Source organism: Macaca thibetana, chromosome 12, assembly GCF_024542745.1.
Source record: "Macaca thibetana thibetana isolate TM-01 chromosome 12, ASM2454274v1, whole genome shotgun sequence".
In the NCBI taxonomy this organism is placed as follows: Eukaryota; Metazoa; Chordata; class Mammalia; order Primates; family Cercopithecidae; genus Macaca; species Macaca thibetana.
The window spans coordinates 25772215-25791650 of NC_065589.1; the positions used below are offsets into that span (position 1 = coordinate 25772215).

The 19436-nt window shown below is 45.4% G+C and overlaps 1 long non-coding RNA gene across 3 annotated transcripts in view; it reads right to left on the reverse strand.

The window, feature by feature from the left end:
• LOC126932460 (uncharacterized) overlaps positions 1–19436 on the reverse strand; it is a 408483-nt gene that overhangs the window by 307440 nt on the left and 81607 nt on the right. For all 3 annotated transcript variants that reach the window (XR_007718187.1, XR_007718189.1, XR_007718188.1), the window contains exon 3: positions 10640–10784. This is a non-coding gene — a long non-coding RNA (uncharacterized LOC126932460). The remainder of the gene's footprint in view (positions 1–10639; positions 10785–19436) is intronic.

Sequence of the window (19436 nt, forward strand, 5' to 3'; positions counted from 1 at the left end):
CCAGAATAGTCAAAGAATTCTTCCAACAGAACAATAAAAAGATATACAACCCAATTAAAGTACTTAAATGGATATTTCTCCAAAAAAGATATACAAACGAGCAAAAAGCTAATGAAGAGATATTTTGAGATTTTTTTTTTTTTTTTTTTTTTTTTTGGTTTGTCTGTTTGTTTCTAGAGACAGAGTCTTGCTGTGTCACCAGACTAGAGTGCAGTGGTGCAACCATGGCTCAATACAGCTTCAAATTCAAGGGCTCAAGCCATCCTATGCCTTGGCCTCCCAAGGATTACAGGCATGAGCCACCATGCCCAGCCGATGAAGACAGGTTTAACCTAACTGGTCATTAATGGGATGGAAATCAAAACTGCAATGAGATAACACTTCAAATCCACTGGGATATCTATTAATATATTAAAAGACAAAAACAACAACATCAAAAAACAAAATGTAACAAGTGTTGGTAATGATGTGGAGAAATATGAGCAAGGCAGGTGAACCCCAAAATTGGGGCTTAGCCCGGGAAGGCCCTTGACTTCACTTAGGAAAGAATTCAAGAGAGAGACGGTGGCAGAAAACAGCTTTATTGAGGAGGCAGTGTTAGAACTCCATGACTGCTCCTGCAGAGCGCAGCTACCCCACGGGCAATGTGCTGAAAGTAGCAGCTCAGGGGCAGTTCTGCAGTCATATTTAATTACCCACTTCTAATTATATGCAAACTAAGGGGCAGGTTATTCAGATAGTTTTAGCAAAGGAGTGGGTAACCTCCAGGCCATTGCCATGGCAGGGGCAGTAATTTCCAGGTGTTGCCATGGAAATGCTAAACTGTCATGGTGCTGGTGCCTCTTCCCTGTTTCAGTCAGTCTTCAGTCTGGTCCGGAGTCAAATCCTACCTCCTACCTCATTGGGATGTAAAACGGTGCAGCCACTATAGAAAACAGTTTGGCAGTTCCTCAAAAAGTTAAACATTCAGTACTGTGTGACTTAGCAATTCCACTCCTAGGTATGTACTCAAAAGAATTGAAAATAGATACTCAAACAACTATTTGTTCATGCATGTGTATATCAGCCCCATTCACAACAGCCAAAAGGTGGGAAAAAACCAAATATTCATCAACAGATAAATGGATAAACAAAATTTAGTATATCCACACAATGGAAGATCATTCAGCCACAAAAAAAGAACAAAGTATTGATTCATTCTACAACCTCGATGAACCTTTGAAACAAGTTAAATGAAAGAAGCCAGACACAAAAGGTCACATATTATATGATTCTTTTTATATAAAATATTCAGAGAAGCCAAATCACTAGAGACAAAGCAGATTACATTGCCAGGAGGGGGAATAAGGGACTAGGGAGGGTAACTTAATGGATATGGAATATTCTCTTGGGGTTATTTTAAAAAAGATTGAAACTCAAGAGAAGTGGTGCTTCCACAACATCGTGAATGCAGTAAGTGGAACTGAATTGTATACTTTTTGCTTTAATTTTTTTGTAGAGATAGAGGCTCACCATTTGCCCAGGCTAGTCTCTAACTCCTGACCTCAAGTGACTCTCCTGCCTCAGCCTCCCACAGTGCTCAGATTATAGGCATGAACCACTGCACCTAGCCTGAATTGCATTCTTTTAAATGTCTGATGTTATATGATGTGAGTTTCACCTCAATACAAATAATGAATAAATAAATAAATACATGATTTTTGTAAAAAAAGATTATAGAGAAAGAATAGTGAGTTGATTCGGACTCCTAGGAAACACTGATATTGCTATCTCGTGGAACACTGTAGCGTGACACATGTAGCGTGACACATGTAGCTACACATGTGTAGCGTGTACACATGTAAATCACAGGTGTACATGTTAGCAGCATGGCTCTGGTGCCGATGACCTGGGTTGGTATCCTAACTCTGCCTCTTGCTAGATGAATAATCTTGGGAAACTGACTTAGCTCCTGTGCCTCATTTGTCTCATCGGCAAATGGAAACAATACTATTATTATAAGATGACTGTAAGAACTGAATCAACTAATACATGTGAAGTGCTTAGAGCAGGCCCAGTTTGTGTTAAGTGCCTAGTAGACCTGAGCCATTCTCATTCCTAAAAGTTTAGGAATTTCAGTCTAACTTTGTCACCTTCTGCCACACCTACCTCCTCAGTGCCCTGCCATGTTTACGTTTAAGCTCAGGGTATATTTATGAGGTAGGTAAGTGGGGCTACATCCAACCTGGGGGTATTTAAACCACACAGAAGGATTGCTTACCAAGCAAGGGCATTTTGTGACAACCACTAGTTCTAGGAACAGAGCTGGCAATGAAAAGAATATAGGACAAAGGAATAGCAACGGTAGAAAAAGCAGAACTTTGGCCCTACCAAGCTCTTGGGAATATCTAAGTGAGCCTCCCATCCTGTCTGGTAACATTAAATTAAAGGTTTTCTCCCTTCCACCTCCCTCACCCTCACAGCTGTGCCACAGATGTTACAAGAAACATTAGAACTAACCAACGTTAGGAATTTGCATATGGTTTCTGTACAGCTATTTAGTTAATACTTTGATTTAAATGGACTTCCTTTTTTCCTTCAATAAAGTTATTTATAGGAAATTTTATATTACTACTCTAAGTAACAACCTGCCAGCCAAATTCAGACATCCACCTGTTTTTTCAAATAAAGTTTTATTGTAACACAGCCACGCCCATTCGTTTTGTATTGACAATAGCTGCCTTTATGCTACAACCACAGAATTAAGCAGTTGCAACCAAGCCCTTGAGACCAGCAAAGCCAAAAATATTTACTAAGTGGCTCTCTGAAGAAGAAAGTTTGTCCCTTCTCTAAGTGAAAACCAGTGCCACTTACCTTAACTAGAAAGAAAACGTGAAAATAAATATTCAAGAAACAAAATATTTAAAATATTGAATTCTTAGATTCTCTCATTTCCACTCAAAAAATATTTGTCCATCCTATTCATGCTGTCATTCTCTATCTGGTACCTACTTAAGACACGCTGCAAGGTCCTGGGATGAGGAGATGAAAAAAGTAGAAAGACCCCTGCTTTCACAGGATTCATGTTCCAGTGGGAAGAGACAGAGACTAAAAACCTAAGTACCCAAGGTTACCTTTAATTTTTATTGCAACAGAGAATCACAAACAACACAGTGCATAGTGGGGTGACTGTGTGTTGAGGAGAGGGTCATTTTGATTGGCGGTTTAGGAAGACTTGCCTGAGAAGGTGAACTGGGCACAAACTCTAGCATTCCTAAAAGAGAATACAAAGTGCAAAGGCCCTGAGGCCTGAGGCTAGTATGGGCTTCATAGATTTCTTTTTCTAGGCAACTGGATGCCATAGCAGCTGATGTCGTGCCCCGCACACTCTGGTGGCTATGGATTTGACTTGGTCAAAACGGGTTTTTGGAAGGCTGCACATCAGCTTTACTGGTTTTGGGGAGGGACTGGACCTAAAGCAAGATTCTGAACCACAGGGGAGAACTGTGAAGGAAGGGTTCTCTGAAAGCAGATGCTGAGATGGACTTTGGGTACATGATGTTTATTAGGGATTACCACTTGTGGGAGAGGATAGAATGAGGAGTTGGGGAGGGAGAGATTAAATGTGGTGCAGCCTGACAAGGTCTCGGCCAAGCTGGTAGGAAGCTCTGAAGTGGATATTGCTGGTCATCCCATCCTGGGTCAAGCAGAAATGGCCAGGCCTGTATACTCTGTCTTGCCCAGTCACTGGAGGTAGGCTGCCCTGAGAAGGGTGTGACCTTGAGCAAGTTTGTTCTCTGCAGCTGAGGTCAACCCTAAGGGAGCTGACAGCTGGAAACCATCTGCTGACCACACACCCATAGCTGGGCAAGAAGTCCTGACCTGAACGGGGGTCTGGGCAGCGTGCCTCCCAGTCGTCCACATAGAGGAAAGGCCTTGCTGTTCTGCCCTGAACACCTCTCCCATTCTTCCCCAGAACCTCATAGCCAGCTGCCCAGAAGGGTTTGAAAATGACCTAAAAAGTGAAGCCTCGCTAAGGTGTCAGCTGGAACGACTTACCACACAAGACTTTTCTCTCAGGACTCAAATACGGGAAGTCATCAGGACCCAATAAATAAGCAAAGTTATTCATTCAGGCATCCAATAAGAAATGATGAGTCGTATTACTATGCATCGCAGTGAAAATCTCAGGGGGGATCTGACACTCGGCTAGGTTGGGGGTCGTGAATATTTTGCAGCAGTCCTTGCACAGCATGAAATAGACGCCCACTTCCTGAAGTGACTTGTGGGTCAGCCTATTGTACCACCCAGGACTGTTCAGTCCCCGGCACAGTCAGCCACCAGAGAAAGGGGGAGAGATCTGTGATTCAGTTACTCACCAAAAACCACTGGACCAGGTCAGCTCAGAAGACACCCTGGAAATTCCCCTGAGGACCCCAGGAGTGCCTGGAAGTGAGACAGCGAGTAAGTGTGGCCAGGACTCCTCCTCAGGACAGGCTCCTCTGGGGGATGGCCCAGCAGTGGAAACCTCTGTTCATAGAAAACCATTTGAGAACCTCGATTTAAGCCAGTCATCTTGTTGAAAATAGAAAATACGCGCTGTTGTGTGTAACCAGTGCCTGTTAGACTCCAGTCTCTGATATGTCCCCCAGGCAAGCAGAGGCCCATGGAAGGGAGGTACCATGCGGAAGGACACACAGCCAGCTCCTGCAGGCCAGGAGGACAGCCCCAGTCCTGGCCCCTTCGGTCCCCTGTTTTCTTTATCACTGTCCACTCGGTGTCCCACCCTTCCCATGGCTGGTCCTCCCAGCTGCTTGGTTCCCCCATGGACTCCGTGCTGGGTGCCAGCTCCCCTCCACCCTGAACCCAGCTGGCCTCCTGCACACTGCCAATGCCATGTCTCCTGCAATCTGCAGCAGGCTGTTGCCATCTCAGCATCACCTAGCAATGCCTTCATCCATGTACTTCCCTGTACACATCTAAACAGGGGTAGCTTTTCCACAGCCACCACTGCCCTGGAAAGCCCTGAGGGGGACAAGCATGGCAGCACACGGCATCCAGAGAGAGCAGCTGTGCAAGCGCAGTGTCTGCTAGAAAGGGGGGTGCTGCCCAGAGGGATGAGTTTACATAGGAAGTGGGAGTGACCCTCAATGTCCCTAGAACCTCTCCACTGGCCTCGAGGAGAGGTGCTGATGACTCTCACTGCCTCTGTGCCCAGAGGGGCCTCCAAGCCATGTTGGGGGCTCCGGGTTGGGACATGGTCTCCTGCTCCCACCTGCCTTGAGAACTCTGGCTTTATCCTCCAGAAAGCTTCAGAAGCTGCTGTTTGAGGAGCCAATTTCTAGTTACTTCCTTACTATCAGCCCAAAGGCCTGAGCCCCAAACTGAATCCTTTGGAAAATAGAAAGTGAATTTACAAAGGTAAACACAGGGAATTAGGCGCCCCCTTGGTAGGATTCAGCAAGAGGATGATCTAGATTTGGGTGAAGGAGGGTCAAGAGTCAAACAATCTAGGTGAGTGTCTTTTTACCAGGACTTCCTCCTCAGAACCCCTTGGCCGTATGTTTAAGGTCTAGGTTCATCAGGCCCACTGAAGGGGAGCACATTAGGAGGTCTGGAGAGGCTGCACTTGACTCCACTTCTTGGGTTGCTCTGAGCATAGTGAGCCGTGAGAACCACTGACCAGATAGAGCCTGGTCTTGTGTCCACCACACTGGCGAGCTTCTGGGGACATTGGTTTTCTGTAAAAACGGATTGCATAATTTCTTTTACTGTTAGAGATTTTACTGTTTACAACGCGCTTCATGTATATGGTCTTGTTTGGTTCTCACAGCACCCTAGGATGTGGAAAGGAACTGTCACTGTCAGGAAAGGCCAACTAAGCCAAGGAATGGGGGTGAAGCAGCAAGTGGGGTAGGAGAGGCAGGCAGAGGATGTGGGCACTTGACTGGCTGAAGGGGCCTCCTAATAGCCTGTACCCCCTACCCAACCCCACAACCAAATCATTCCAGCAAGAGGAAGAAAGAGTGAGGAGATCTTGAGGGGGTGGAGCTGCACCCAGCAAGAGGGGAGGGGAAAGTCGCATTAAGGCACTGGAAGCCAATAGGACTGGAGTGGGGCGCATGCAAGGAGAGGAGGGGCAACAACCCCTTGTGCAAGGAGAGGAGGGTACCTGGTGGCTGGTGGAGGGGGAAAGAGCTGGGAGAGAAGACGCCCAGTATTGGAGGGCGTCAGGACCAGGCTGGTGGCCTTGGGAGAACCCTGAGAAGATCTGTTCTCTGCAGGGACCTGGAAGGGAGTGGCCAGCCCAGGATGGGTGTGAACAGGTCACAGTTCCTGAAGGAGACATCTGTCAGTCTGCATCTGTTTCCAGCCAAGCAGAGCAGGAAAGGCTTTGGGATGGCTGTGAGCCCAGGATCTGAGATGGGAAGTCATGACGGCATGAATCACCGGGGAAGGAGAGAGAGGAGAAGATGACCAAGGCATGATCCTTCCTTCTTCCACTCCACCCCTGCTCATCTCCATTCCTGTACCTCTCTCTACTCTGTCCCAGTGGCTCAGAGCCAAGGGTGGCTCCTCCTCTCACCTGACAGGATCCTCCTGAAGGCTGACTGCCAGTCCGCCCACCAACTCAATCATCTTTGAGGACAGTGGCAAAACTGCCTTTGACCTTGATTATTTTTTTTAAGGCTAAATAACATGATGTGAAATTAAGAAATAAAGAATGGATTAACATGAATGCCTTAAAGCAGGATTTCAATATTGCATGGTAGAGAAACGTATGTAGAGAACAATGAGGCCCCTCAGAGGCCATCAAATCTGGACAGGATCCTCTTAAAAGCGATAATCTTTCAGTCTCCCAGCTTCTACCTGGCTGTCCCATCTCCCCCCTTGCCTGTCTTCTCTGGATATGAAGAATACCTAATTCCAGGCCTTGGCATGATAATGCTCGCCCCGTCATAGGAAGGAGAGTCACAGTTTCATTGCACTCGTCCATCTTGCCCTCTTCCCCTCTCCCAGGACTTTCAGAGCAACAGCCTGGCTCTGAAGCTGACCAGTGATCCCAGGAAGTGTGGGAAGAAAAATAAAAAGACCCTAAACCAAGGTTTAGATGACTGTGCCAGGCCAGAAATGCCAAACGCCAGGACAGGTAGGAGAGCTCAGCCCCCAGTGCAGTTTGCAGTGGGCCCTGGGGGCCTGTGGGCATGACCACTCTTACGCCAGACACTCTGAGCCACAGCTTGGCAAGCGACGCAAACACACATTTATACCTTCAACTCTCTGGTCCCCACAAACAAGTGCATTTGGGGGTACCTTATTTTGCTCCCCTCTTTCCTTCTGCATCCAAGACTTGAGTGAGAAGTGAATCGGTCTCAAAAAGCAGAAAGAAGGAGAGTAGCAGCACAGCCAGACCCTTGCAGGATACGATGTCTGTGCCAGCCCCTCTTACCTTCTTCTCCCCTGAAGGTCACCCATAGCCACTCCAACAGCTTCCTACCTCAACCACCATTATCTCTCTGCCCTGGGGCTTTCTCTGGCCTCTGGAATATGATCCACTTACACATGGGGCAGGTTGAGAGCACAGAGAAGTCAGCGTCTCAGAAGCAACAGATGAGGAATGGGAGTTGGTAGATAAACACCCAGTTTCCTCCTTGAGGGAGTGCCTCTCCGAATATCCCCATCCAGACTGAGCCCAGGTGCCCATACAAACAACCTGCTCATTAACACATCTGCTCCCCACATCCCACTTTCCCTATTTTCTTTTCCTTTTTTTTTTTTTTTTTTTTTTTTTTTTAAGACGTACTCTCACTGTGGAGGCTGGAGTGCAGTGGCGCGATCTCAGCTCACTGCAACCTCTGCTTCCCAGATTCAGGCAATTCTCCCGCCCCAGCCTCCCGAGTAGTTGGGAGTACAGGTGCACGCCATCATGCCCAGCTGATTTTTGTACTTTTAGTAGAGACAGGGTTTCACCATGTTGGCCGCGCTGGTCTCGAACTCCTGACCTCAAATGACCCACCTGTCTCGGCCTCCCAGAGTGCTGGGATTACAGGCGTGAGCCACCACACCAGGCCCAACATTCCCTATTTTCTACCATGCTTCCTGGAATCACCTCATGAATGAATCATTGCACCGAAATTCTCTATTCAAGGTACACTCTGAGAGAACCCAAAATGAATATAGGATGGGGCTTAAAGGATCTAATATGGGGATCATCCACACTCCTGCATGGAGTATGTCCCTATGCACCACTACTGGGTCTGCCAGGATAACAGTCAACCATCTGAGAACCGCAGGCAAGAAGAAGGAAATGGGCCCCTCACTCCACAGACACTGCCCAGCTCTGAAACTGTTCACCGGAAGCTGGGTCAGGCTGCAGAACTCCCAGGCCCACAGGCAAGTCCTTTCACCTACTCTGAACCACTTTAACCTGGCACGGAAGGCAGTGGGATTTTGTGTGAGGCTAGTGAGACATGCTCTGAAAAGCTGAGGTGACCCCAAGGCATGATTTCTGCTCAGAAGTGCCTATCCTGGGGAGTTCTGAATTGTCTGTCCCAGCCCCTGCAAAGATGCAGGCACAATCTCCAGGAAACCCTGGCAACCCAGAAAACACAAATCAGTGAGTACCGATCAAAAGAATTTCATATTGCTTGGAAAGAAAGACAACATCTTAAACTACTTACGGAAGAGTCTCAAACCTGAAGCCAGCATGTAGCCGCCCGCACGGGTCCCACCCGCACACAGCACGTGGCCCATCGCCTGAGCACTTGGGCTGAGGACTCCCGGGCCTCTCTTCCCTGTGTCATTCATCTCTCTCAGTAGTTGACCTTTCATCTTTCAGCCCACCCCTGCCACTTGGCCACTAAACCACAGGAGAGGAGGAATTCCAGGGAGAAGCTGAGAGCAGTCTGGGTGGCCAGAAAGGGAGCAGCCTCATCAGTGAGCCCAGGACAGAGGCAAGTTCCTAACTCCTGAGCCCAGAGCCAAGGAGGTGGGCAGGGCTGGTGGTAGGGGTGACTCCCCTTGATTCCAAACCCTTGTGTATTTTCAGGGAAATTGTATCCATATGTTTCTGATTCATTAACACTTAACTCATCAACATGTTATGTGATGAGAGCTATTTGAAGTCCAACACGGCTGTTTAATGAGACTAAAGAGCTTTTTGACTCTCTTTTATTTTTTGAGAAAGGATGGGATTTTTATTTTCCTCTTTTCTCTCCAGAAAAGCAAACAGTCATATCCTGTACAGTGATTCAGGCCTACGAAACTGACATCTTTGGAAAGACAACAAGATAAAAAGGCAAAAGTCCATGTAATGGACTCGGATCTGCCTTGACCGAGGTGATCTTCTCTTGACACCTTATCTTCTCAAGCTTCTGCAAACATCCAAACTCCTCAAGTAACAGCGAAAGATGCTTACAGCCAAAGGATTCTTATGGCATCGAAGTTCCTGAAGTCCCTAACTTACCTGTTTATCGCTGTCACCTCCTCATCATCTAGGCCTTGCCCAGACTTTAGTTACATAAATTCTGTTCTTAATGAAAATCTTCAAGACAAAGTCTGAGGAAGTGTGAGTGTGGCAGGGGCCAAAAGCAATTCTTTAATGGCTATGAAGGTTTAGTCTCCAGAATCAGTTGAACCTCAGACAGAATAAGGTCGCTTGGACGAAAATGGAACCGTTGGATGAAAAGAGAAGCAGGAAGAACTGAGCATCCAGGACATGAGGTACCAGATTATTAACTAAGGAAACTGTAGAATCTTCTATTCTGTATATCCCAAATTAAAGGGTGATCAGACTCACCTTCTTCTCATTGCATCTCTGACCTACTAAGTTGCTAATTAGCTGCCCTTCCCAGAGGCAGAAGAATGGGTAAGATGACCTTCGGGGACCCTTGCTCCCCCAGGGCTTTTACCATTCTCTCCATTAGCCCAGCTTAACTCAGCAGAGCCCACTAAGAACAGAGGACCATTATGTCATTCTTCTCTTAAAACCACAGACTCCCAGGGATGAAAAGGTCAGACGCCTCCAGTGCCCTCTGGGGCAGCCCATAGTTGCTGGTGCTTTGTCATGCCGGGTGAGGACAAAGCCAGAAGAGTAATCTTGGGCTCTCCCAGCTGGTGAATCTAGCCTCCAGTCATCCTCTCTCATTCAGCCAGGGCAGAGACTTGGCGGCATGGATTATTCTGCCTCCTGAGCAGAGCGTTGAGGTACCATGCATGAAGATGGCAGTTTAGATGCTGGAATGATTTCACACACTGAGAATGGGGGTAGGAAACAGAAACCATCTGTGTGCAAGTGAGTGTTGATGTCCGCTGAATACCTCAGACCAGTTATTCACTGCAGGGATGACATCTAGGCCTACCTTGCTTTTTCCTCCCATACCAGGGTTCCAACTTATGGATGGAGTAATTCCTGTGTCGATCAACACACCTTTATTAAATACCAAATACCTGGGACAGAGGGAGAAAGAGAGACAGAAAAAGAGAGAGAGGATGCAGCCAAGACAGAAGCCTCAGTCTTTTTACAACCTAACCTCAGAAGTGATATTCCATTGCTTCTGCTGTATTCTCTCCAATAGCAGCAAGTCAAGTGTCAGTAAGACTTACTTACTGTAAGTCCAGCTCATGCTCAAGGTGAAGGGGTTCCACAGGGTGTGAATACCTGGAGGCAGGGATCACTGGGGGCCATCTCGGAGGCTGCCTTCCATGTACCACCAGGGTGGAAGTCAGAAGATGTGCATTCAACCTGGCTCAGTCTCTGCCACTTTCTGGACATAAGCCTCGTGCCTCTTGGATTTCCATTCTATCTGCAAAGAAAATGAGTTAAGATTTTTTTTCATTGATAAGAGCCATGACATAGTGCCCTTGGAGAGTAGGTGGCAGACCCGTCAGATGGCTAAATGCCTTGAAAAGTCAAACATCCGTTTCTTTTTTACAAAAAACCTTCTTCCTGGGCCACATACATGAACCTCTTATTGTCATAGCCCTCCCGAGGAGGACACCTCTTTTCTATTGGGAATGCTTCCTGGCATCTAACCTTCCATTTGTTCCACTGAAGCCTTGCCCTTTCTTATCCATGCCTGTTCTTATTGGTACCAGAGACACTTTCGCAGGTTTATCTCTCTAATAATCTTTACACAATTTAAACATGGAGCACCTGGCCCCTTGGGTGTCTGGATGACAGATGACTTCCCACCAGTGAGCCAGATCACCAGTGCCTAATTCAGACAGGAGAAGATCGTGTTCAGCTGCCCTTTTCCACATGGCTCATTCTGGTATTGACTTGTTCTATGGCCCTTTCTTGACCAGGCACCATCAAGTCAGAAAAATAGTGAAGAGACAGAGGCAAGCTATGATCACGCCACTGCACTCCTGCCTGGGTGACAGAGGGAGACTCTGTCTCAAAACAAAATAAAAGAACACAAGAGAATTCAAATTGGACATCAGAAAGCCCAGCCTACCCCCATGAGGCCTGCTGAAAACTAGAAACATGAATTAAGGAAAGAAAGGAAGAGGAAGAGGTTATCTGAAATGGAACTTAACAAGACTTAGCACTTGACTGGGAATCTCTCTGCCTCTTCCCACAAGACATTTGTGAAGGTCATTATCTTTGTGGTCAGGAGGAAGAGACTTGAGCTTCGTATCCACAGCCAGTTTGTCAAGATCAGGCCCATTATCTGTTTCACATTAAGCTGTGAACCATTCTTAAACTTATTTCACAGTACCTTAGAGTAGTTTTGAGTAAAGCAAATCCTTTCTTTAACCTAGGATTAAATCCTATTAGACTTCAATGAACAAGAGTCACCAGAATTGACTTTCTTTATCCTAACCCATGGACAGTTACCTTCCCAATGTCTTATGTGTACCACTGGTTCTCTGAAGGGAGCCACACTTTATTAAAACTGTGGATATTACCAGGAAAAGATCACAGGTGAACCTCTAGGTCCCAAAGAGTGCTGGGACTCAGGACCCCATCCAGAGAGTGGATGAATTCTAGCTCTAGCCCTCCTCACCCAGGACCATGTGCTGAAGAAGAATGTGGTTCAGGCCATTGGAGGCATGCCCGAGTGCTGCACAGGTAGGCTATCAGCCTCACCCTCCACTTCTCTCCTGGCCTCCCTCTCAGAGCCCCACAGGACTGGGAGGAGAAGGTGCCCCTCCAGGTGCTAATGCTGACTTCTTTCTGGAGCACATACAGCCTGGCTAAAAAGGACTAGCTGTGTGAAATGGGAGGCAAAGCCCATAAATGACCTATGAATTTTACTCACTGCCATAAACACATCAGAATCAAAAGAACTTGATAGTCCTTCACAACCTCCCCAGATGTCTCCCCCTTGGCATTGAGAAGAGAGCCTGAGAACCATGACCAAGGCCAATTTTGCCTGAGGCTCAGGCACATGCACCCCCTTCTAAGGGGACCTCCTGATGCCCATTAGTGACCCCAGAGTGACTGCAGAATTCTTCCTCCTCCTTCTACATTGACCCAATGCCCAAATCCTGCCTGCCTGCTCAAGTGCACAGAACAGGTTTATGCATCATCCTTGAAGCCGTGGCCCCTTTCAGTGATCAAAGGACTGTAAGTACCTAAAGTCCAATGTGTTCACTATTATCATAAAGCACCCACCACTGTGGGTACTGTATTCTGTTTGTAATAAGAATCATCCCATTTAACCCTCAAAGTAGCCCGATAAGGATAAATGTTTGCAAATGAGAATGAGGGAGATTAAGAAATAACATTACCAAAGGTCACACGGCTAGAATGGTTGAGCTGGGATTTGGACCTAGGCCACCTGACTTAACTGCCACTCCACGAGGCCCCATGATATTTCACAACTCTCAATAAATGTGGCTAGAGGTAGCTTCTGTCTGTTTGGAAAGACAAAACCATGACTAACACATCATATGTTTTTAAGACAAGCTCTCCCTAGGGAGGTTGTGTTTTCCCAAGGTCGGGTATCCAATTTGTCTGAGGGCCTAGGAGATGGGGGCCTCTTTGTCACCTCTCTTTTCGGGTAGCACTGCTAGAGAACAGCCTTATATTCGGAAGTCAACAATCCTCCCCCATAGCCCATGCCCTGCCTTCTGGGGTAGCCCCAGGTTTTGCACACCAGGCAGGGTAACATGAGGGACAAAGGGTAAGGACTTGGAAATGGGAGTCCAGCCTCCCCATGCGTCCTTGGGCTCTCCTCAGACCCAGTGCTTAGAGGCTGTGATTTGGGAACCAGAAGGAAGGGCAGAGACAGGCATCTGTCATCTTGGCTGTAAAGCTACTATCTCTCATATTAGGCATCTGGTATGCACAACCTCTAAGGCTCTATCCAGATGTGCCCCTGATCACCTCACTGTAGAAGCTAGAGAAGAACCACCAACATAGCAAGGGGCAGAATGATCCCTGAAATTAATTTGTGGATGCAGATTTTTGAGCTGTCAGGGGCCTTAGGAATCATCCACTACAGCTCCATCGTTTTACAGATGAGGCAAATGAATTCTAGAGAATTGCTTTTGAATTCCTTTGTTAGGATGAATCCAGTCATGAGTAACTGAGTTCACATTTGTTCATTAGCGGTCCCACCACCTGCACTCAGGAACTCATCAGAACTTCTGTGAAGCTTTGAGCCGGCAGTCATAGGAGTAACTCTTTGGCCCAGGAAAATGTATGTTCAAAGAAGAAGTATTCCAGAAAATGAGACAATCCTAAATAATGAGACCATGTGATTTATTATCCAAATTGGCATGCTTTTGAGAGGGTTAGAGTAGGGCAAACCAAAAGAAACGGGGACGTACAGCCCCAATAACCGTAAGAAATCATAGATTCCTTCTTGGTGGAGAAGGAAGCATTGTGTAAGCATTGACTTAGGATATAGAGGCCTGAACTGGCTTATTCATCCAGTCAATAGACTCTTCCTGGACCCCAGTGCACCAATGAGACAGCTAAGGGCCTGCACGCTCACAGCCTAGATTTTGGTGGTTCAGCTCCTGTTATAATTAGATGTGTCTTTCACAAGCCATTGCTCTTCTCTCGGCCTCATTTTCATCTTCAGAAAATAAAAGCATTGAACCACATCACCTCTCAGGCCCCTCCCTTCAAGCTGTAGCGTCTGGGAATCTATGGGACCCCTGGCTGAGAAAGGGGGTCCCAGCACAGCAGCCTCCCACTTTGCCAGCCCAATGCACTAACAGCAGAACACATGGCCTGGCCCCTCAGGCTCCCCAGGCCCTTCCCTCACCCAGCCTGCCCCAGCTCCCCCTACAACCTGTTGTTGCTCTTCCTGTTTGATGAATGGGAACATCCCTATGCTGGGAGACCCTGGGAAGGAACTGTAACACATGTGCACGGGCATTCACAAACACACATAAGAACTGGGATAAATATTAAAAGCCACAACATTCAAACAAGTGCAGAGGCCATGCCAAGAATCCTTTGGCACTGCCTCTGTGGAGCACCTGGTCATATTTAACCCAAGCTGCAAATATGATTTCCATGTGGGGACTCCCAGCAGGGATGGTGGGAGGCAGACTGGACGTCCTCAGCATGAGCCAGGCTAGCCTGAGTCACCCCATTTTCTCCTAAGGGACAGGTTCCACCCCTGCCAGGCAACATCTGACAAAGAGGGAGAGTGCAATCCCTCCAAGTCTTCACCATGTCCTCACTTTGGATGTGCTCTTTTGCCTAAGCTCTGCCACCACCTCCCTGGGAGCCAGCAGATGGGGAAACAGAAGGGAGATGGCTGGTAGGGCCCACTGGCTTCCCTCGGAGCACCTCAGCCTAATAGAAGTTGTCATGTGTCAGCTCAGGGCATGAGCAGAGCCCTCCCGGGCAGCAGCTGCTCCAGCAGCTTACAGCCAAAATGGTGCTGATGTGAGCGAGGCCCAGCTCCGAGGCCAGACAGAGGAAGGAGCCCAGGACCCATGGCACAAGAACAACCAAACAGCAGGTGAAGGGGAAATGGACTCTGCATACAAAGTTGACCTCCTGCCTTTAGTTCGCTTGGACCTCAGTGTTAGGGATACCACCTTTCAGATGTGGTGAGCAACAGAAAAGCAGGAAGGACCAGATAATTTGGAACCTGCCGCTAAGCTTTGTTCAACTTTTCCTGAACATCCCAGATCTTGGAGTTACAGATCCAGAGGGATCATGGTATCTGACACTCTATTCTGCAAACGAGCACCCACACTTACGTAGGTTCCAAGGACCTATCCGGTGTGGTTCAACTAGCAGAGCCTGAGTCATCCAGCCCAGCATTTTGCTTTGTACAACGTTCTCATCCCTACTCCTTACCAATAAGATAATAAACATCATAATGGGATCAACCATGGATTTATTCATTTACTCTCTATTCAAAGTATCATAATTCTTTGGTTTTAAATCTTTACAGATCTCAAAATATCACATTTTTGCAAGTAACCGTACTAAATTTGTAATGTGGGCTATTCCAATAACAATTTTTAATAGCTAAGAAAGTTTAGAAGTCTGTTTAAAAACTTAAATTTTAAGGAAACTATAGCATTTTACCAAATGCTGAATTTTCTTTATAACTAGCCAAGACATACTAATTGTTTCTGATGCTCCAGTTCCCCTTAATGAAGCATCTGAATTTAGAGAACATGGCTTTATTTGTGTTTTACATATTCCTCATTCAAGAGGTCTTGTGTTCCAGTGAGCTCGTCTGTAGGGAATAATCAGAAAAGGTGGTAAGTCTTTGCAAGAAATAGGTAAAGGAGGTAAAATTGTTAAGAAAAAGTTGAAAGTTTTGCAAAGAAGTCATGAAGAGAGAAGAGCACCAGTAGTGCTATTAGGAGGAAAGGGATTGATGGGTCCAGGGGTATTGGCTAAGACTTCCAGAGGGCTAAGCCTTTGAAATCACATGTGTTGAGAAGGAAGCTTGAGAAAGACCCATGCAGTTCTCCAAGCAATTTCAATAAAAGCTAACCGAAGCATTCAAACATTCCAACTTACCAGGGCCCACTGTGTTTCCAGAGACTGCCTTAGCATCCCAATTGTAAAATCACATTGGTCATTGTGTGGCGAGCACATGCAGAAAACACGCCTTTTAACACGCTCATTATAGGAAGCAAAGCAAAATGACTATCTAGCCTGTCATTAAAACAGCAGGGGAGTGAAAGCTTGAAAAGTTCTAGCAAACAGGGGGAAATAAATGGAAATTAAATGGATAATAGTGGATATACTGTACCAAGAAGGTATGTTATCATATCTTTTAAAAAGGCAGAGCACTAAATAAGGGTGCCATATTTTTAGTGAATATATTTATTCATTATCTAGTCCCTTATGAATTTTGTTGTGCCCCCAGAATCCCCCCTTCCTTTTTTTTTGAATTTTTAAGTTTGTTAATAGTAAACTGGTAAATTTTCTTACTCTGTTTGTATGTGTGTTTTTTGTTTTGTTTTGCTTTTTTAAGAAAACTTGCCTTCCTCTTAAGGGACACACACACACACACACACACACACACACACACTCTTAGGAAAACTCAGGAGTATGACTGATCAGTAACAAACCTGGATAATTAGGGAATGACACAGCCTTCATATGGGGGTTCACATATGCCCACCGTGCAAAGGGAGATGTCGGGGTGACATGGTCACCAGGCGACTGGTTTAAGGGCTGGTTTAACTAGTTCTCTTGTTTGAAAGACATCACACTGGAGATACAGACCTAAAATTGATTCTCCTTTCTGCCACTCCTTAGCTTTGGAACTTTGGATAAGCTATTTACATTCTCTGAGCTTTCATTCCTTCACTTATAAAGCTAAGAAAATAATGCCTACTTCACAGCACTGTGGTGAGGATTACATGAAGTGATGTTTATAGAAAGCAGCTTGTGTGCTATAAATTGCTTTGCAATTTATAATTGCAATGGCTAAATCTCCAAATCTATGTCAGTTTGGAATCTGAAAAGTGATTAAAAAAAAAAAAAAACCACTTTCTATTAGAAAACAAGAGGACGTGGTGACACAGCTAGTAGTAGAGCTAGGAATTTGGCCTCGATGTATTTAACTCCAAAGTTTTTTTTTCTAATTATGCCAAATACCTGTATTGGTTTTCCATTTGCTCCATAAACAATTACAACAAACTCTGCAGCTTAAGAAAACACATATTTTTTATCTCATGGTTTCTGTGGGTCAGGATTCTGGGTACAGCTTACCTGGGTCCTCTGCTCAAGGTCTCACCAAGCTGCAAGAAAGATATCGGCCAGGCTGCATTCTCATCTGGAGGCTTGACTAGAGGATTTTATCAACTCAGCAAGGAGACTCTCTCACCTGAGCTGGGGCCCAGTTTCTCTTTGAAGGGCTTTCACCTGATTAAGTAATACCCACATGGGATAATTTCCCTATAGATTAACTTAAAATTAACTGACTTCAGGACCTTCCTTATATCTGCTATTATTATATTGGCTAGAAGAAACTCTCATGTCCCACCTACGTTCAGGGGCAGGAATTACGCAGTTTGTGAACACCAGGGGACAGGAATCATGAGGGCAATGTGAGAATTCTGCCTGTCACACTGTCTCCCTTGAGTTGTGGTTGCAGGAGATGCAATCACAAAGAACACAAACCTGAAGTAGAAAGAGAATTGCCAGTTCTCTTCTGCCTTGACCGTTTCCTGTGGAATTGTGGTTAGTCCAATGCTAAAATGCTAATTTGTCTTTAATGTCAGCAGCAATAGAATAGTCTAGAATTTGGTCTGGAAGAACAGAGGCTGTCAACCCTGGCTGCTGTTAGAATCACCTGGGGGAGGTTTTGAAACATAAGCATGCCCTCTCAGAGATCCTGATTTAATTGGTGTGGGGTGGGGCCTGAGCAACTCTTGTTTTTGCTTTTAACTTTCTGAGTCCCTAATGTGCAGTCAAATTGAGAATATCTGGAGCAGTGATGGATAAGGTGTGATGTGTTTATTCCAAGAGTATGTACAAGGCAGTCTCCTGGGATGTGAGATTGAAACCTTCAAATTACCAAAAAAAAAATGTATTTTTAGGTTTAAAAATAAATGAGCAAAAAACTTGAGACTTCTAGTTTCTAGTCTGACACATAGAGCTTGAAAGTCATCACTCCCATCCTCACAACAAGAGCAAAGCAGAACAAGCTGAATATCAACAACCTGTTTTAGATTCCCCAAAGAATTGAGTCACAGGGAAAACCACTCCTCCAGCTCTGAAGAGACAGGTGCATACATAAAGTCATGGCTTACTGGAAGTAGAAGCCCAGAAGGAGACGCCAAAGCTGTCAGCTGCAGTCAATATCAGTAAGAATGCTTTAAATTATAATCAATGAATTGCTGGAGGCTCCATGTAGATTTGCTTGACAGTTAACATCTCTGAGGGGGCCCAGCCTCAGAAAGGGCCCCATGCTTTTCCTGAGTTTTACCTCACACCACCAGGTTTTCATTGTAAAGGTCAGAGAAAAATCTCCCCTGGGAGAGAGTGGGAAGTGGCAGGAACCATTATGAAATATATGAATAGGAAGAACTCTCTATTCTCCTTAACAAGGCTTACCCTCACCCTCAAGAGAAACAGTGTTACTGAAGCCTGACCAACTGGGGCTTTACCAAAGTCTGACCAACCAGAGGAAAACAATATATATCCAACTCTGACTCATGAAAAGACTGAGACCCAGTCAGAGTACTATAGACTGTTTCCCTTCCTCCCACATTTTACCGTATCAATAGTGCATCTTATAATAACAGGGTATTGCAGTTCAAAGAAATGTACGTGTCAAACCCTACTTAAGAGATTTTTAGCAAAACCTAAAGACAACAGGAAAGACAAAAATAAGAACACTAGAGAAAATTTTGGCCTTTGACACCCAGGAAAGAATCAGTGAACTTGAACAAATGTCAATAAAAACTTTTAAAACTGAAATGCAGAGAAAAAAAGAACAAAAACAAACACAACAATATATTCAGGGACTGTGGGACAATTATAAAAGATATATACATAATGAGAATACCAGTTAAAAAAAAAAGGAAGAGATGAAATACTTCAAGAAATAACGTCTGAGAATTTTTCAAAATTAATGACAGACAGCAAGCCAAGACCCAGGAAGCCCCCAAAAGAGACTAAGCAGGATAAACACAAAAAATATATACAATAGCCATATCATATGTGAACTGTGAAGAAATCAAAGACAAAGAAAAAATCTTGAAAGACGCCAGAGGGGGGTGATAAAATCTTACCTACAGGGGAACAGAATAAGACTTAGATTGGACTTCTCTTCAGAAGCTATGCAAGCAAGAAGGTAATGGAGTGAAATATTTAAAGTGTTGAAATAAGAAACCACTGTAAAACCAAAGAAAATGACTGAAGCAAGTCTCAATCAATTTAGAGATTTATATGGTCAAGGTTGAGGACGTGCCTGGGAAAAAAGAACACAAAATCACAGGAACATCTGTGATCTGTGCTTTGTCCAAAGAGGGTTTGGGGACTTCAATATTTCTAGTAGAAAGAA